Source organism: Pseudophryne corroboree, chromosome 4 (genome assembly GCF_028390025.1).
Source record: "Pseudophryne corroboree isolate aPseCor3 chromosome 4, aPseCor3.hap2, whole genome shotgun sequence".
Classification (NCBI taxonomy): Eukaryota; Metazoa; Chordata; class Amphibia; order Anura; family Myobatrachidae; genus Pseudophryne; species Pseudophryne corroboree.
The window spans coordinates 19,629,901-19,643,270 of NC_086447.1; the positions used below are offsets into that span (position 1 = coordinate 19,629,901).

Sequence of the window (13,370 nt, forward strand, 5' to 3'; positions counted from 1 at the left end):
GCAATAATCTGGAGAGTTTTGCAAGATTTTTCTTCCATTGACCAACGAAGAAACACATTGGTACTTTCACATGATGAGTAAGTACTTCAGGATCTCTGACACTTACATGAGCAGCAGAGTGGCGCAGCGGAAGCGTGCTGAGCCCATAACCCAGAGGTCGGTGGATCGAAACCATCCTCTGCTATGTGCACTTATTTTTTTGTTAATTAAATTCTTCCAAAACTGGAATTGATATTTTGACTCTTTTATTTTTACTTAAAGTACAATAACTTTTAACATTTTAATTTGTTTTAATAGTATATTGACAGCATTGTTTTCTTTCAGAAATCCACTTAATTTTCTTTACCCTATTACTGAAATGGTAATTGACAAAAACAAGCTACATTGTCACCAGAAGAGCAATGCAAAATGTACAATTGATATTTCAAAATCATCTTTCCAGCTTGAATTTCAATGATGCATTGGGGCAACGATTTTGTGAGAAACATCTTCACCCTTAAAGAAAGATTTTCTTAACTTCTTACCTGTGTGCTGATTAGATATCACCTGGTTTTCACATTAAATAGATTCCCACTTGAGAAAGCAGCAAGGATGCAGTGAGGTTTATGTTTCCTGGTGTCAACCTGTATTATTTCAGTGGACATTGTAATGAGCATGCATCTTGCTGCCTTTCCAATGAAGCAAGTTTTAATCAGTAATAGGTAAAAAACCATTCCTACAAAGGTGTTAATCAGAGACTTGGCTTTGTGGACACTTTTCAGAGAGCAAATGTGTTAGCATAAAAATAAAGCCATAAAATGGAGAGCTGATTAATCACTCAATTGGATTTCTCTGCCTGCATAATTTTTTTTCTCTGCAACCCCATGCTAAATTGTGCTTCCTGTTTTTTATAAAATGACTTAATCAAATATGACTCTGATTGCATCAGAGAAGGCCAGGTACCCTACACCATAAGAGGTGGTTTGAAATTTTGACTTGTCTACTTAAAGATCACCAAAATTTGATCACAAGGTCAATTACGTCCCTGGGTGGGATTGAACCACCAACCTTTCGGTTAACAGCCGAATGCGCTAACCGATTGCGCCACAGAGACAGCTTGCAAAAGCATGTGCTGACAAAGGCTAAAAAGAATTCATCTAGAAAGTTTCCTAGAAAAAGGTTAAAAAGGCAATAATCTGGAGAGTTTTGCAAGATTTTTCTTCCATTGACCAACGAAGAAACACATTGGTACTTTCACATGATGAGTGAGTACTTCAGGATCTCTGACACTGACATGAGCAGCAGAGTTGCGCAGCGGAAGCGTGCTGGGCCCATAACCGTGAGGTCGGTGGATCGAAACCATCCTCTGCTATGTGCACTTATTTTTTTGTTAATTAAATTCTTCCAAAACTGGAATTGATATTTTGACTCTTTTATTTTTACTTAAAGTACAATAACTTTTAACATTTTAATTTGTTTTAATAGTATATTGACAGCATTGTTTTCTTTAAGAAATCCACTTAATTTTCTTTACCCTATTACTGAAATGGTAATTGACAAAAACAAGCTACATTGTCACCAGAAGAGCAATGCAAAATGTACAATTGATATTTCAAAATCATCTTTCCAGCTTGAATTTCAATGATGCATTGGGGCAACGATTTTGTGAGAAACATCTTCACCCTTAAAGAAAGATTTTCTTAACTTCTTACCTGTGTGCTGATTAGATATCACCTGGTTTTCACATTAAACAGATTCCCACTTGAGAAAGCAGCAAGGATGCAGTGAGGTTTATGTTTCCTGGTGTCAACCTGTATTATTTCAGTGGACATTGTAATGAGGATGCATCTTGCTGCCTTTCCAATGAAGCAAGTTTTAATCAGTAATAGGTGAAAAACCATTCCTACAAAGGTGTTAATCAGAGACTTGGCTTTGTGGACACTTTTCAGAGAGCAAATGTGTTAGCATAAAAATAAAGCCATAAAATGGAGAGCTGATTAATCACTCAATTGGATTTCTCTGCCTGCATAATTTTTTTTCTCTGCAACCCCATGCTAAATTGTGCTTCCTGTTTTTTATAAAATGACTTAATCAAATCTGACTCTGATTGCATCAGAGAAGGCCAGGTACCCTACACTATAAGAGGTGGCTTGAAATTTTGACTTGTCTACTTAAAGATCACCAAAATTTGATCACAAGGTCAATTACGTCCCCGGGTGGGATTGAACCACCAACCTTTCGGTTAACAGCCAAATGCGCTAACTGATTTCGCCACAGAGACAGCTTGCAAAAGCATGTACTGACAAAGGCTAAAAAGCATTCATCTAGAAAGTTTCCTAGAAAAAGGTTAAAAAGGCAATAATCTGGAGAGTTTTGCAAGATTTTTCTTCCATTGACCAACGAAGAAACACATTGGTACTTTCACATGATGAGTGAGTTCTTCAGGATCTCTGACACTTACATGAGCAGCAGAGTGGCGCAGCGGAAGCGTGCTGGGCCCATAACCCAGAGGTCGGTGGATCGAAACCATCCTCTGCTATGTGCACTTATTTTTTTGTTAATTAAATTCTTCCAAAACTGGAATTGATATTTTGACTCTTTTATTTTTACTTAAAGTACAATAACTTTTAACATTTTAATTTGTTTTAATAGTATATTGACAGCATTGTTTTCTTTCAGAAATCCACTTAATTTTCTTTACCCTATTACTGAAATGGTAATTGACAAAAACAAGCTACATTGTCACCAGAAGAGCAATGCAAAATGTACAATTGATATTTCAAAATCATCTTTCCATCTTGAATTTCAATGATGCATTGGGGCAACGATTTTGTGAGAAACATCTTCACCCTTAAAGAAAGATTTTCTTAACTTCTTACCTGTGTGCTGATTAGATATCACCTGGTTTTCACATTAAACAGATTCCCACTTGAGAAAGCAGCAAGGATGCAGTGAGGTTTATGTTTCCTGGTGTCAACCTGTATTATTTCAGTGGACTTTGTAATGAGGATGCATCTTGCTGCCTTTCCAATGAAGCAAGTTTTAATCAGTAATAGGTGAAAAACCATTCCTACAAAGGTGTTAATCAGAGACTTGGCTTTGTGGACACTTTTCAGAGAGCAAATGTGTTAGCATAAAAATAAAGCCATAAAATGGAGAGCTGATTAATCACTCAATTGGATTTCTCTGCCTGCATAATTTTTTTTCTCTGCAACCCCATGCTAAATTGTGCTTCCTGTTTTTTATAAAATGACTTAATCAAATCTGACTCTGATTGCATCAGAGAAGGCCAGGTACCCTACACTATAAGAGGTGGTTTGAAATTTTGACTTGTCTACTTAAAGATCACCAAAATTTGATCACAAGGTCAATTATGTCCCCGGGTGGGATTGAACCACCAACCTTTCGGTTAACAGCCGAATGCGCTAACTGGTTGCGCCACAGAGACAGCTTGCAAAAGCATGTACTGGCAAAGGCTAAAAAGCATTCATCTAGAAAGTTTCCTAGAAAAAGGTTAAAAAGGCAATAATCTGGAGAGTTTTGCAAGATTTTTCTTCCATTGACCAACGAAGAAACACATTGGTACTTTCACATGATGAGTGAGTACTTCAGGATCTCTGACACTTACATGAGCAGCAGAGTGGCGCAGCGGAAGCGTGCTAGGCCCATAACCCAGAGGTCAGTGGATCGAAACCATTCTCTGCTATGTGCTCTTATTTTTTTGTTAATTAAATTCTTCCAAAACTGGAATTGATATTTTGACTCTTTTATTTTTACTTAAAGTACAATAACTTTTAACATTTTAATTTGTTTTAATAGTATATTGACAGCATTGTTTTCTTTCAGAAATCCACTTAATTTTCTTTACCCTATTACTGAAATGGTAATTGACAAAAACAAGCTACATTGTCACCAGAAGAGCAATGCAAAATGTACAATTGATATTTCAAAATCATCTTTCCATCTTGAATTTCAATGATGCATTGGGGCAACGATTTTGTGAGAAACATCTTCACCCTTAAAGAAAGATTTTCTTAACTTCTTACCTGTGTGCTGATTAGATATCACCTGGTTTTCACATTAAACAGATTCCCACTTGAGAAAGCAGCAAGTATGCAGTGAGGTTTATGTTTCCTGGTGTCAACCTGTATTATTTCAGTGGACATTGTAATGAGGATGCATCTTGCTGCCTTTCCAATGAAGCAAGTTTTAATCAGTAATAGGTGAAAAAACATTCCTACAAAGGTGTTAATCAGAGACTTGGCTTTGTGGACACTTTTCAGAGAGCAAATGTGTTAGCATAAAAATAAAGCCATAAAATGGAGAGCTGATTAATCACTCAATTGGATTTCTCTGCCTGCATAATTTTTTTTCTCTGCAACCCCATGCTAAATTGTGCTTCCTGTTTTTTTATAAAATGACTTAATCAAATCTGACTCTGATTGCATCAGAGAAGGCCAGGTACCCTACACTATAAGAGGTGGTTTGAAATTTTGACTTGTCTACTTAAAGATCAGCAAAATTTGATCACAAGGTCAATTACGTCCCCGGGTGATATCGAACCACCAGCCTTTCGGTTAACAGCCGAATGCGCTAACCGATTGCACCACAGATACAACTTGCAAAATCATGTAATAACAAAGGCTAAAAAGCATTCATCTAGAAAGTTTCCTAGAAAAAGTTTAAAAAGGCAATAATCTGGAGAGTTTTGCAAGATTTTTCTTCCATTGACCAACGAAGAAACACATTGGTACTTTCACATGATGAGTAAGTACTTCAGGATCTGTGACACTTACATGAGCAGCAGAGTGGCGCAGCGGAAGCGTGCTGAGCCCATAACCCTGAGGTCGGTGGATCGAAACCATCCTCTGCTATGTGCACTTATTTTTTTGTTAATTAAATTCTTCCAAAACTGGAATTGATATTTTGACTCTTTTATTTTTACTTAAAGTACAATAACTTTTAACATTTTAATTTGTTTTAATAGTATATTGACAGCATTGTTTTCTTTCAGAAATCCACTTAATTTTCTTTACCCTATTACTGAAATGGTAATTGACAAAAACAAGCTACATTGTCACCAGAAGAGCAATGCAAAATGTACAATTGATATTTCAAAATCATCTTTCCATCTTGAATTTCAATGATGCATTGGGGCAACGATTTTGTGAGAAACATCTTCACCCTTAAAGAAAGATTTTCTTAACTTCTTAACTGTGTGCTGATTAGATATCACCTGGTTTTCACATTAAACAGATTCCCACTTGAGAAAGCAGCAAGGATGCAGTGAGGTTTATGTTTCCTGGTGTCAACCTGTATTATTTCAGTTGACATTGTAATGAGGATGCATCTTGCTGCCTTTCCAATGAAGCAAGTTTTAATCAGTAATAGGTGAAAAAACATTCCTACAAAGGTGTTAATCAGAGACTTGGCTTTGTGGACACTTTTCAGAGAGCAAATGTGTTAGCATAAAAATAAAGCCATAAAATGGAGAGCTGATTAATCACTCAATTGGATTTCTCTGCCTGCATAATTTTTTTCTCTGCAACCCCATGCTAAATTGTGCTTCCTGTTTTTTATAAAATGACTTAATCAAATCTGACTCTGATTGCATCAGAGAAGGCCAGGTACCCTACACTATAAGAGGTGGTTTGAAATTTTGACTTGTCTACTTAAAGATCACCAAAACTTGATAACAAGGTCAATTACGTCCCCGGGTGGGATTGAACCACCAACCTTTCGGTTAACAGCCGAATGCGCTAACCGATTGCGCCACAGAGACAGCTTGCAAAAGCATGTACTGACAAAGGCTAAAAAGCATTCATCTAGAAAGTTTCCTAGAAAAAGGTTAAAAAGGCAATAATCTGGAGAGTTTTGCAAGATTTTTCTTCCATTGACCAACGAAGAAACACATTGGTACTTTCACATGATGAGTGAGTACTTCAGGATCTCTGACACTTACATGAGCAGCAGAGTGGCGCAGCGGAAGCGTGCTAGGCCCATAACCCAGAGGTCAGTGGATCGAAACCATCCTCTGCTATGTGCACTTATTTTTTTGTTAATTAAATTCTTCCAAAACTGGAATTGATATTTTGACTCTTTTATTTTTACTTAAAGTACAATAACTTTTAACATTTTAATTTGTTTTAATAGTATATTGACAGCATTGTTTTCTTTCAGAAATCCACTTAATTTTCTTTACCCTATTACTGAAATGGTAATTGACAAAAACAAGCTACATTGTCACCAGAAGAGCAATGCAAAATGTACAATTGATATTTCAAAATCATCTTTCCATCTTGAATTTCAATGATGCATTGGGGCAACGATTTTGTGAGAAACATCTTCACCCTTAAAGAAAGATTTTCTTAACTTCTTACCTGTGTGCTGATTAGATATCACCTGGTTTTCACATTAAACAGATTCCCACTTGAGAAAGCAGCAAGTATGCAGTGAGGTTTATGTTTCCAGGTGTCAACCTGTATTATTTCAGTGGACATTGTAATGAGGATGCATCTTGCTGCCTTTCCAATGAAGCAAGTTTTAATCAGTAATAGGTGAAAAAACATTCCTACAAAGGTGTTAATCAGAGACTTGGCTTTGTGGACACTTTTCAGAGAGCAAATGTGTTAGCATAAAAATAAAGCCATAAAATGGAGAGCTGATTAATCACTCAATTGGATTTCTCTGCCTGCATAATTTTTTTTCTCTGCAACCCCATGCTAAATTGTGCTTCCTGTTTTTTATAAAATGACTTAATCAAATCTGACTCTGATTGCATCAGAGAAGGCCAGGTACCCTACACTATAAGAGGTGGTTTGAAATTTTGACTTGTCTACTTAAAGATCAGCAAAATTTGATCACAAGGCCAATTACGTCCCCGGGTGATATCGAACCACCAGCCTTTCGGTTAACAGCCGAATGCGCTAACCGATTGCACCAATGATACAACTTGCAAAATCATGTACTAACAAAGGCTAAAAAGCATTCATCTAGAAAGTTTCCTAGAAAAAGTTTAAAAAGGCAATAATCTGGAGAGTTTTGCAAGATTTTTCTTCCATTGACCAACGAAGAAACACATTGGTACTTTCACATGATGAGTAAGTACTTCAGGATCTCTGACACTTACATGAGCAGCAGAGTGGCGCAGCGGAAGCGTGCTGAGCCCATAACCCAGAGGTCGGTGGATCGAAACCATCCTCTGCTATGTGCACTTATTTTTTTGTTAATTAAATTCTTCCAAAACTGGAATTGATATTTTGACTCTTTTATTTTTACTTAAAGTACAATAACTTTTAACATTTTAATTTGTTTTAATAGTATATTGACAGCATTGTTTTCTTTCAGAAATCCACTTAATTTTCTTTACCCTATTACTGAAATGGTAATTGGCAAAAACAAGCTACATTGTCACCAGAAGAGCAATGCAAAATGTACAATTGATATTTCAAAATCATCTTTCCATCTTGAATTTCTATGATGCATTGGGGCAACGATTTTGTGAGAAACATCTTCACCCTTAAAGAAAGATTTTCTTAACTTCTTACCTGTGTGCTGATTAGATATCACCTGGTTTTCACATTAAACAGATTCCCAATTGAGAAAGCAGCAAGGATGCAGTGAGGTTTATGTTTCCTGGTGTCAACCTGTATTATTTCAGTGGACATTGTAATGAGGATGCATCTTGCTGCCTTTCCAATGAAGCAAGTTTTAATCAGTAATAGGTGAAAAAACATTCCTACAAAGGTGTTAATCAGAGACTTGGCTTTGTGGACACTTTTCAGAGAGCAAATGTGTTAGCATAAAAATAAAGCCATAAAATGGAGAGCTGATTAATCACTCAATTGGATTTCTCTGCCTGCATAATTTTTTTTCTCTGCAACCCCATGCTAAATTGTGCTTCCTGTTTTTTATAAAATGACTTAATCAAATCTGACTCTGATTGCATCAGAGAAGGCCAGGTACCCTACACTATAAGAGGTGGTTTGAAATTTTGACTTGTCTACTTAAAGATCACCAAAATTTGATCACAAGGTCAATTACGTCCCCGGGTGGGATTGAACCACCAACCTTTCGGTTAACAGCCGAATGCGCTCACTGATTGCGCCACAGAGACAGCTCGCAAAAGCATGTATTGACAAAGGCTAAAAAGCATTCATCTAGAAAGTTTCCTAGAAAAAGGTTAAAAAGGCAATAATCTGGAGAGTTTTGCAAGATTTTTCTTCCATTGACCAACGAAGAAACACATTGGTACTTTCACATGATGAGTGAGTACTTCAGGATCTCTGACACTTACATGAGCAGCAGAGTGGCGCAGCGGAAGCTTGCTGGGCCCATAACCCAGAGGTCGGTGGATCGAACCATCCTCTGCTATGTGCACTTATTTTTTTGTTAATTAAATTCTTCCAAAACTGGAATTGATATTTTGACTCTTTTATTTTTACTTAAAGTACAATAACTTTTAACATTTTAATTTGTTTTAATAGTATATTGACAGCATTGTTTTCTTTCAGAAATCCACTTAATTTTCTTTACCCTATTACTGAACTGGTAATTGACAAAAACAAGCTACATTGTCACCAGAAGAGCAATGCAAAATGTACAATTGATATTTCAAAATCATCTTTCCATCTTGAATTTCAATGATGCATTGGGGCAACGATTTTGTGAGAAACATCTTCACCCTTAAAGAAAGATTTTCTTAACTTCTTACCTGTGTGCTGATTAGATATCACCTGGTTTTCACATTAAACAGATTCCCACTTGAGAAAGCAGCAAGGATGCAGTGAGGTTTATGTTTCCTGGTGTCAACCTGTATTATTTCAGTGGACATTGTAATGAGGATGCATCTTGCTGCCTTTCCAATGAAGCAAGTTTTAATCAGTAATAGGTGAAAAAACATTCCTACAAAGGTGTTAATCAGAGACTTGGCTTTGTGCACACTTTTCAGAGAGCAAATGTGTTAGCATAAAAATAAAGCCATAAAATGGAGAGCTGATTAATCACTCAATTGGATTTCTCTGCCTGCATAATTTTTTTTCTCTGCAACCCCATGCTAAATTGTGCTTCCTGTTTTTTATAAAATGACTTAATCAAATCTGACTCTGATTGCATCAGAGAAGGCCAGGTACCCTACACTATAAGAGGTGGTTTGAAATTTTGACTTGTCTACTTAAAGATCAGCAAAATTTGATCACAAGGTCAATTACGTCCCCGGCTGATATCGAACCACCAGCCTTTCGGTTAACAGCCGAATTCGCTAACCGATTGCACCACAGATACAACTTGCAAAATCATGTACTAACAAAGGCTAAAAAGCATTCATCTAGAAAGTTTCCTAGAAAAAGGTTAAAAAGGCAATAATCTGGAGAGTTTTGCAAGATTTTTCTTCCATTGACCAACGAAGAAACACATTGGTACTTTCACATGATGAGTAAGTACTTCAGGATCTCTGGCACTTACATGAGCAGCAGAGTGGCGCAGCGGAAGCGTGCTGGGCCCATAACCCAGAGGTCGGTGGATCGAAACCATCCTCTGCTATGTGCACTTATTTTTTTGTTAATTAAATTCTTCCAAAACTGGAATTGATATTTTGACTCTTTTATTTTTACTTAAAGTACAATAACTTTTAACATTTTAATTTGTTTTAATAGTATATTGACAGCATTGTTTTCTTTCAGAAATCCACTTAATTTTCTTTACCCTATTACTGAAATGGTAATTGACAAAAACAAGCTACATTGTCACCAGAAGAGCAATGCAAAATGTACAATTGATATTTCAAAATCATCTTTCCATCTTGAATTTCAATGATGCATTGGGGCAACGATTTTGTGAGAAACATCTTCACCCTTAAAGAAAGATTTTCTTAACTTCTTAACTGTGTGCTGATTAGATATCACCTGGTTTTCACATTAAACAGATTCCCACTTGAGAAAGCAGCAAGGATGCAGTGAGGTTTATGTTTCCTGGTGTCAACCTGTATTATTTCAGTTGACATTGTAATGAGGATGCATCTTGCTGCCTTTCCAATGAAGCAAGTTTTAATCAGTAATAGGTGAAAAAACATTCCTACAAAGGTGTTAATCAGAGACTTGGCTTTGTGGACACTTTTCAGAGAGCAAATGTGTTAGCATAAAAATAAAGCCATAAAATGGAGAGCTGATTAATCACTCAATTGGATTTCTCTGCCTGCATAATTTTTTTTCTCTGCAACCCCATGCTAAATTGTGCTTCCTGTTTTTTATAAAATGACTTAATCAAATCTGACTCTGATTGCATCAGAGAAGGCCAGGTACCCTACACTATAAGAGGTGGTTTGAAATTTTGACTTGTCTACTTAAAGATCACCAAAACTTGATAACAAGGTCAATTACGTCCCCGGGTGGGATTGAACCACCAACCTTTCGGTTAACAGCCGAATGCGCTAACCGATTGCGCCACAGAGACAGCTTGCAAAAGCATGTACTGACAAAGGCTAAAAAGCATTCATCTAGAAAGTTTCCTAGAAAAAGGTTAAAAAGGCAATAATCTGGAGAGTTTTGCAAGATTTTTCTTCCATTGACCAACGAAGAAACACATTGGTACTTTCACATGATGAGTGAGTACTTCAGGATCTCTGACACTTACATGAGCAGCAGAGTGGCGCAGCGGAAGCGTGCTAGGCCCATAACCCAGAGGTCAGTGGATCGAAACCATCCTCTGCTATGTGCACTTATTTTTTTGTTAATTAAATTCTTCCAAAACTGGAATTGATATTTTGACTCTTTTATTTTTACTTAAAGTACAATAACTTTTAACATTTTAATTTGTTTTAATAGTATATTGACAGCATTGTTTTCTTTCAGAAATCCACTTAATTTTCTTTACCCTATTACTGAAATGGTAATTGACAAAAACAAGCTACATTGTCACCAGAAGAGCAATGCAAAATGTACAATTGATATTTCAAAATCATCTTTCCATCTTGAATTTCAATGATGCATTGGGGCAACGATTTTGTGAGAAACATCTTCACCCTTAAAGAAAGATTTTCTTAACTTCTTACCTGTGTGCTGATTAGATATCACCTGGTTTTCACATTAAACAGATTCCCACTTGAGAAAGCAGCAAGTATCCAGTGAGGTTTATGTTTCCAGGTGTCAACCTGTATTATTTCAGTGGACATTGTAATGAGGATGCATCTTGCTGCCTTTCCAATGAAGCAAGTTTTAATCAGTAATAGGTGAAAAAACATTCCTACAAAGGTGTTAATCAGAGACTTGGCTTTGTGGACACTTTTCAGAGAGCAAATGTGTTAGCATAAAAATAAAGCCATAAAATGGAGAGCTGATTAATCACTCAATTGGATTTCTCTGCCTGCATAATTTTTTTTCTCTGCAACCCCATGCTAAATTGTGCTTCCTGTTTTTTATAAAATGACTTAATCAAATCTGACTCTGATTGCATCAGAGAAGGCCAGGTACCCTACACTATAAGAGGTGGTTTGAAATTTTGACTTGTCTACTTAAAGATCAGCAAAATTTGATCACAAGGCCAATTACGTCCCCGGGTGATATCGAACCACCAGCCTTTCGGTTAACAGCCGAATGCGCTAACCGATTGCACCAATGATACAACTTGCAAAATCATGTACTAACAAAGGCTAAAAAGCATTCATCTAGAAAGTTTCCTAGAAAAAGTTTAAAAAGGCAATAATCTGGAGAGTTTTGCAAGATTTTTCTTCCATTGACCAACGAAGAAACACAGTGGTACTTTCACATGATGAGTAAGTACTTCAGGATCTCTGACACTTACATGAGCAGCAGAGTGGCGCAGCGGAAGCGTGCTGAGCCCATAACCCAGAGGTCGGTGGATCGAAACCATCCTCTGCTATGTGCACTTATTTTTTTGTTAATTAAATTCTTCCAAAACTGGAATTGATATTTTGACTCTTTTATTTTTACTTAAAGTACAATAACTTTTAACATTTTAATTTGTTTTAATAGTATATTGACAGCATTGTTTTCTTTCAGAAATCCACTTAATTTTCTTTACCCTATTACTGAAATGGTAATTGGCAAAAACAAGCTACATTGTCACCAGAAGAGCAATGCAAAATGTACAATTGATATTTCAAAATCATCTTTCCATCTTGAATTTCTATGATGCATTGGGGCAACGATTTTGTGAGAAACATCTTCACCCTTAAAGAAAGATTTTCTTAACTTCTTACCTGTGTGCTGATTAGATATCACCTGGTTTTCACATTAAACAGATTCCCAATTGAGAAAGCAGCAAGGATGCAGTGAGGTTTATGTTTCCTGGTGTCAACCTGTATTATTTCAGTGGACATTGTAATGAGGATGCATCTTGCTGCCTTTCCAATGAAGCAAGTTTTAATCAGTAATAGGTGAAAAAACATTCCTACAAAGGTGTTAATCAGAGACTTGGCTTTGTGGACACTTTTCAGAGAGCAAATGTGTTAGCATAAAAATAAAGCCATAAAATGGAGAGCTGATTAATCACTCAATTGGATTTCTCTGCCTGCATAATTTTTTTTCTCTGCAACCCCATGCTAAATTGTGCTTCCTGTTTTTTATAAAATGACTTAATCAAATCTGACTCTGATTGCATCAGAGAAGGCCAGGTACCCTACACTATAAGAGGTGGTTTGAAATTTTGACTTGTCTACTTAAAGATCACCAAAATTTGATCACAAGGTCAATTACGTCCCCGGGTGGGATTGAACCACCAACCTTTCGGTTAACAGCCGAATGCGCTCACTGATTGCGCCACAGAGACAGCTCGCAAAAGCATGTATTGACAAAGGCTAAAAAGCATTCATCTAGAAAGTTTCCTAGAAAAAGGTTAAAAAGGCAATAATCTGGAGAGTTTTGCAAGATTTTTCTTCCATTGACCAACGAAGAAACACATTGGTACTTTCACATGATGAGTGAGTACTTCAGGATCTCTGACACTTACATGAGCAGCAGAGTGGCGCAGCGGAAGCTTGCTGGGCCCATAACCCAGAGGTCGGTGGATCGAACCATCCTCTGCTATGTGCACTTATTTTTTTGTTAATTAAATTCTTCCAAAACTGGAATTGATATTTTGACTCTTTTATTTTTACTTAAAGTACAATAACTTTTAACATTTTAATTTGTTTTAATAGTATATTGACAGCATTGTTTTCTTTCAGAAATCCACTTAATTTTCTTTACCCTATTACTGAACTGGTAATTGACAAAAACAAGCTACATTGTCACCAGAAGAGCAATGCAAAATGTACAATTGATATTTCAAAATCATCTTTCCATCTTGAATTTCAATGATGCATTGGGGCAACGATTTTGTGAGAAACATCTTCACCCTTAAAGAAAGATTTTCTTAACTTCTTACCTGTGTGCTGA

At 36.5% G+C, this 13,370-nt stretch overlaps 7 non-coding genes across 7 annotated transcripts; 2 read left to right on the top strand and 5 right to left on the bottom strand.

Moving 5' to 3' along the window:
* Positions 1–1,019: 1,019 nt before the first annotated feature.
* Positions 1,020–1,093, bottom strand: TRNAN-GUU (transfer RNA asparagine (anticodon GUU)). The gene has a single exon. It is a non-coding gene; the product is annotated as a tRNA-Asn (tRNA).
* Positions 1,094–2,446: 1,353 nt separating this feature from the next.
* Positions 2,447–2,518, top strand: TRNAM-CAU (transfer RNA methionine (anticodon CAU)). The gene has a single exon. It is a non-coding gene; the product is annotated as a tRNA-Met (tRNA).
* Positions 2,519–5,687: 3,169 nt separating this feature from the next.
* Positions 5,688–5,761, bottom strand: TRNAN-GUU (transfer RNA asparagine (anticodon GUU)). Its single transcript has one exon. It is a non-coding gene; the product is annotated as a tRNA-Asn (tRNA).
* Positions 5,762–8,021: 2,260 nt separating this feature from the next.
* Positions 8,022–8,095, bottom strand: TRNAN-GUU (transfer RNA asparagine (anticodon GUU)). The gene has a single exon. It is a non-coding gene; the product is annotated as a tRNA-Asn (tRNA).
* A 1,352-nt stretch (positions 8,096–9,447) lies between these two features.
* Positions 9,448–9,519, top strand: TRNAM-CAU (transfer RNA methionine (anticodon CAU)). Its single transcript has one exon. It is a non-coding gene; the product is annotated as a tRNA-Met (tRNA).
* Positions 9,520–10,354: 835 nt separating this feature from the next.
* On the bottom strand, positions 10,355–10,428 carry TRNAN-GUU (transfer RNA asparagine (anticodon GUU)). Its single transcript has one exon. It is a non-coding gene; the product is annotated as a tRNA-Asn (tRNA).
* Positions 10,429–12,688: 2,260 nt separating this feature from the next.
* TRNAN-GUU (transfer RNA asparagine (anticodon GUU)) lies at positions 12,689–12,762 on the bottom strand. The gene has a single exon. It is a non-coding gene; the product is annotated as a tRNA-Asn (tRNA).
* Positions 12,763–13,370: the final 608 nt, after the last annotated feature.